The sequence below is a fragment of the Suncus etruscus genome, chromosome 1, assembly GCF_024139225.1.
Source record: "Suncus etruscus isolate mSunEtr1 chromosome 1, mSunEtr1.pri.cur, whole genome shotgun sequence".
In the NCBI taxonomy this organism is placed as follows: Eukaryota; Metazoa; Chordata; class Mammalia; order Eulipotyphla; family Soricidae; genus Suncus; species Suncus etruscus.
The window spans coordinates 161,026,174-161,032,493 of record NC_064848.1 but is presented as its reverse complement, the minus strand read 5'-3'; positions in this window follow the sequence as shown (position 1 = coordinate 161,032,493).

Sequence of the window (6,320 nt, the reverse complement as noted above, 5' to 3'; positions counted from 1 at the left end):
TCTCCCAGCCCTGCACCCAAGCCACAGGACTAGGCATAGTATTTAAAACTAGATTCCTATTGTCTGACCCTTCTCTTGTTGCCTTTAACTGATTTGCACCTTGTCACTTCATGCTAGCTTGGGGGATTCTCCAGTGCTCTTATCTCTGACCTCCATAGTAACTCAACCCAAGCCCTATACAATTCTACAGGACTCACTTCAGGGTTACTTGCTTAATATAAGCTTCAAAAGGTAGGGACTCAGTTTGATTCATCCCATGCTAAAACCTACCCTGCACCTGAAATATGAAATAATGCCCTTTAATCCTTTTTAACACCATGATTGCTTGAACTCATGCTTTATGGAGAACAAGTACCAGATAGCCACAATGACTTATGCACTTACATTCTTGTGAAACCTTTGTGATCATTGGGCCTTCTGCAGAGTGAGAGCTGCTACTCAACACGTATTTGTGTGTTCAGAGGAGCAAAGACAACCTTTCTCTCCCATACTGGGTCATTGTCAATTGAAGGCATCCCTGGGGGCATGGAGCTATAGCTGGTGAGGTCACTCTGGTGAGGTCACTTTTTTTTATGTAAAACACATGTTATCTTTGACTCATCCTGATGGCTGTGCAGTGCCTGGGAGCAGACAATGAAAGTAGGAGGACTCTTAAAAAGGGTCTTGGAAAATAAAGCACCAAGAAATAAATAGATTTATTGGGAGATGGGTGGGACTAAAGATACAGTCAAGAGAGATTGAGGACACTGATACAAGAGCAGATGGAAGACTATGGAGAGAAAGCACTTGCGATTCAACCTGCCTTGACTACTTCCCAATTATGACTCTGAACATGGCTTTTAGATTCATCTGAGAATAGTATTAGCTAAGTCTCCATGTATCCAATATGTCCAGTCAATTGTTATGCATCACTGGGAACTACCTAATAGTATCAAAGCCAGTACACCACCACATTCACAGTCAACCAAGCTGTAGCCCCTGAAGACTTATCACTGTCCACACATCATCACAGCCTTGCACTCCTTGAATGACCACACATGCACACACACAACATCCCTTCGAGACTGAGGAAAAGAATCAGTAGATAAAACAAGGTGCACAGCCAGTATTTGGAGATGGTACAAGTCAATCACAGGCTGGTCAGTTTGGCCTCAGCTACCAGAGTTGCTCAGAGTCACAAAGCAATTGTTAATGCTAAGGGACTTTAGCTCAACCTTGCAATGAGCCTGCAAAGTTCTTAAGTCCAAGCCCATAGTACCAAATTCCTGAATATAATTTCCATTCTATCACAGGGTACATGAACTCATGTGTCACCGAGTTTCTGAATTAATATTTAATAAATATTAAATTCCTGCTGGGTTCAAATTGCTGTTCTCACCCAAATGCCTCAGAGAATGGGAAATCACAGAGTTCTTGATCAGGAATTGCTCCCACAAAACAAAGGTTCACAGTTCAATGTCATGATGGTTCAGAGAGGCTTAGCATAAATGTGTAATGAGAACAATAAAGAACTTTCCTCCAGGAAAGCTTGTCTGATTTTTCACAGCCTCAGATGTGGCCCATGCTCTATGGTCTTTAATAAGTCATAGCTCCTTCCTACCTCTATAGTTTGAGTTTCCTTGATGTAAACTAAGATCATAGCATGGGATGCCTACTTGCTTCTTCCTGTCCTTATGCTCTCTGGCTCCTGCTCCAGATCTCTTTCCTATTAGTGATCAGAGCCTGGATGCCAGGATACAGATACATAAGGACTGAGAATTCAAATGTAAACAGAGCTCAGAAGCATTCCATGGCAATTCAACCAGCTTGGGCTGAAGGATTCCACACTGTCAATCTCCACCTCTCCACTTTCCTCTTTTTTTTTTTTTAATAGACATCTGGGGTTTGAATCTGGCAGTGCCATCAAAGACAGACTGGTGGCTGCATTATAAAAGGGTTGTATTCCCTCTTGTTGACAAATAAATCCTTTCTTTCCTAAATTGCCAAGCTGCGGGTTTAGTTGTAAGTGGTTTGCACTCTGCTGAAAGCCGGGACTGGCAATGCTGCATCCTTCATCTCTGCAATATTAATTAGGTTTCCAGGATGCTTGACTTTAATCACGAAAAAATGAGATTGGTGGAAACCAGTCAAAGAAGAAATTGGTAGAAAAGGAGCATAGAAGATGGAGTTAGAAATGAAGTTCTAATGATGTAGGAATATAGAAGAAGTAGGGAAGCATCCAGAGTGGAAAGTCCTAAGCCTCAAGGCACAGGTTGGCAGGTAAGGAAAAGAGCTGATAATACATAAACATTTATTCTTGGATGAGAATGATACTATATTCTTGCCCTATACTGTTTTAAGTTACCCTGAAACCAATTTATAGTTACTAGCCTCTTGTGTAGATGAGCATATTAAAGCTGATAAAAACAGGTGCTGTCTCAAAGTCAAAGATCTGATGTGAGGAAGCCAGAAATGTGACTCATTGGTAGAGTCTTACTGACATGAAATAAGTTCCAGCATTGTCCCACATACTAATTGCAGTATCCGGTGTAACTATGATCCCCTAATCTACAACATATGTGTAATACCCAGTCACTGACACAACAACAATAAGAACGGGAAGGAAAATATCCTTAATACATGGGGGATCAAGAGTTTGAACTCTAGATTTTTGACTGCTCATCTACTTTTCAACCAGATCTACTTTCATAAATATTTACATGGCAGTTTTTGTATTAAAGCTTGGTACTAGTAATATGCAACCCTAAACACACACATACACACACAGTATTTGACTCAATTCTCAAAAAAAATGGTGCTTTCATGCTTGTGCTTTACCAATATTCCTGAATAGGGTCCAGGACTGTTGTAGCTGCCCGGATGAAAGAGATCAATGTGACTTCAAGCCCTGGTTAGTGTGGTGGTTGTCAAGATGGAGAGAGATGACAACAAATCTCATAGAAATGCACTAAATGCATTTTCTCTTGGCAACTCACACAGGATAAGCTGATGCTGCTGACATGAGAATGATATTATCTACCTAAGGGCCCAGAACAACTGTGGAGAGGACAGTGCAGAGAAAATATAATCAATAGCTGTTGTGCCTTTATTACCAAACAATCCATAAGTACATATTGGGTCCTTAGTATATATCCAACCATCTTTGTGATGCCTTGAAGGCATGTTTTACCTTTTTACCCTCAAAAATATTTGAAGATAAAATCTCCCCATCTTCATGCCCTGCATATATGAGGATCCAACTTCAATACCCAGCCCGTGGAGCAATGCTACAGATTACTCTAGTGGTTCCCAGCACAGCTAGGTCCTAGTATTGAACCATCAGGTCTGGCTGACCTAGTCTTTTTTCTTTTTATTTTTTTTTATTTTTATTTTTGGGTCATATCCAGCAGCGCTAAGGGGTTACTCCTAGCTCTGCACCCAAAAATAGCTCCTGGTAGGTTCTGAGGACCATATGGGATGCTGGGATTTGAACCACCATCCTTCTGCATGCAAGGCAAGCACCCTACCTCCCTGCTATCTCTCTGGACCCAAGACTGACCTAGTCTTACAGGTAGTGATCCCAGGCTCCCTTATCACTCCCAATTTTTATTTAAAAGAATGCTTCCTTTTCTGGTTTTGGAAAATGTGTAGATGGCCATGTAGAGTCCAAAATCATGCTTCTTACACATCAGCCAGGGATACAGGAGCATGAAGTGGCAATGAGGGATTCTCCCCTAGGCACTTAGAAGAGGGCTTGACTGCCAACACCTTGACTTCAGATTTTTAAGTCAATTCCTTGACTTCAGACAATACCCGCCTCCAAATTATGAGAATAAATTGCTATTGCTGTAAGTTAACCAATCTGTAGAAAGTGAAACAGTATATCTTGTATTCTCTTCCCCACAAAACTAAATGAGACGAGCTCTCCTAGTTCTATTTTAGAGGTCTAGAATATGAGACACCAGAATTTGTATGTGCACATCATCAATGCCAGAGATGGATCTGGAAGTGAACTTGAAAGGAAAAGTAGGAAATACAGATTGCCAACAATGATCATGTAGAGAGCTTGCTTTCCTCCATGACGACATGCATTGCCTAAGTGCCCAAGGGAAAGGAGTGTTTCCCTGACTGTCAGGCATAAAGAAAAAGAAAAATGGTGGTTGAATTAGATGTCATTGCCCTTGAGAAATTCACAGTCTAGCGAGGGAGAAAGCAATGTGACTGAACACAATGAGGTGAGCAGTGAATCTACTGTAAGGATAGAGCGCATGGACACACAGCCTCCAATCACTTCCTGTCCCCTCCCCCTAGAGACACTTTAGATTTAGCAATAGCTTGCAAAAAAAAAAAGTGTGTGTATGTGACAACATGAAAATGAATACATCATGACTCAGGTATCAATAAGACTACACTTGCAATTAAAATAGTAATCGTAACAGTAAAATGTGGTAAAGTGTGCAACTTGGGATCAGGAAAACACAATCTCCATGCAAGGCAGGATTTTCTAACAATCATGGCACAAGGGTCCAACTGGGAGAATGAGGAAAAGGGTGACAAGAAAAGTACTTTGGGAACCCAATAGTTCACAAACTAGTCATGTTGCTTCCCCTAAGTTCCTAACTAGAGTTTCAGCTCCTCAAAAGAGGGATGGATTGAGATGGCTTTGAACACCCAGGTACTTGATGTGTAAATACATTTACTTAGTTCCCTATACATACACTTTTTATGATTCCAGGAATTTGATCTCTGTGACTGTATTAATTCCTTCACGAGTGAAACACTGACCCTAAGCTGTTTTCTGAAAATAACAGATGTTGAGTAAAATATGCTCACCATAGGCTCTCAGGAGACCAGAAAAAAAAAATGGTGCATGAGCAATTACCACCTCTTCTAGATGATCTGTGCTTGGAGAGACAGACTTGGTGGGTACAGGCAAACCTTGGAAGAGGAAGTACCATAGAACTGAGATTCAGAAGGTGAGCAGAAGAGAGGCATGATGTTTCAGAAAGAGCAACAACTATATCTGTGAATGAGCTTGTCACTCCCAATGGATCTATGGGACCTGGAAGGCAGATAAAGAAGGAAGCACAGCAGTGTGGCTGGCAAAACACACAGGGGTCAATCGCAGTGCTGGGCTCTGAGAAACCTGGGTTGTATTAGGAAGACAAAGGGAGAGTGAATCACTGACTCAAATTCTGTGATAAATGTAATTCACTTTGCTAGAAAACAATCTCATCCACTGATCCAGGAACTCAATACCTGAAAGGCAGATTCCAAGCAATTGTAGGAAGAGGAAGCAGTCACGTGTAACACTACCTTAATTTAACATTCTTCCCATTTTTTCTCAATCAGTGATGAATAGGTACTACATCTCCCCCCAATCCATTCTCGAGAGGCATTATAATAACATGTCAGGGAGGTGCGCATAAGCAGCATTATGGAGCTTGGTTTATAATGTGGTTTGTAACAGATGCTAACGTCCCGATTATGCATTCCAGCATCATTTATACTCGACTCCATGGTACGGTAAGACTCGTCCCATCATAATTCTCCAAAGCAGTTGCTATTAATCACTCATTCATTATTAAAACACATTGTATTCATTCCACATGGCCACAAAAGTAGGACAGGCTATTTATCTCCAGATGCTTCCAGAACAGTCATCTCCAGCTATTCAGTCCAGCACCTACTCATCCTCCAGGACAATGAAGAAATTTAAATAAACATCAGTGGGGCTGGAGAGAGAGAAGTACAGCACTTGCCTTGTATGTGACAAACCTGGGTTTGATCCTTAGCACCATATAGATCCCCTGCACCTCCAGAAGTGATCTCTAAGTTCAGAGCAAAGAGTAAACCCTGAACACTACTAGATGTGTCCCAAAATGCAAAAAGAAACTCCTGGTACTCAGAGGAGGCCCTCAATGGAAAGGGAAACATACTGTAAGAAGGCTAAAGACTTAAGGTATCTGGAAACTAACATCAGCTATTTCCCTGGGTGTCTCCTCTATCCTGTTTTTTTTTCCAAGTTGAAAGTCCCTCCTTGAAAGAGAACTCTCTCCTGGGAATTGTTCAACTAAAACCAGATCTGCCTTACTTTCAGGATTCTGCTCCTAAAATCATAAGGAACTATCCAATCTCACAGTCAAATATGGCACAAGGGTCAAATTCTTTGTCTTCAAAAACAGCGGGAGATTTTGACAAGATCTCTAACTTATTTGTCCCTTGGTCTCATCAGTTGTGTAAATGAGATCAGTCAGTCATAACAGAACTCACTTCATATAATTGCTGGTTGGATTTAATGTGTTCACTTTGAAAAAGATATAATCACATAAAATATAATC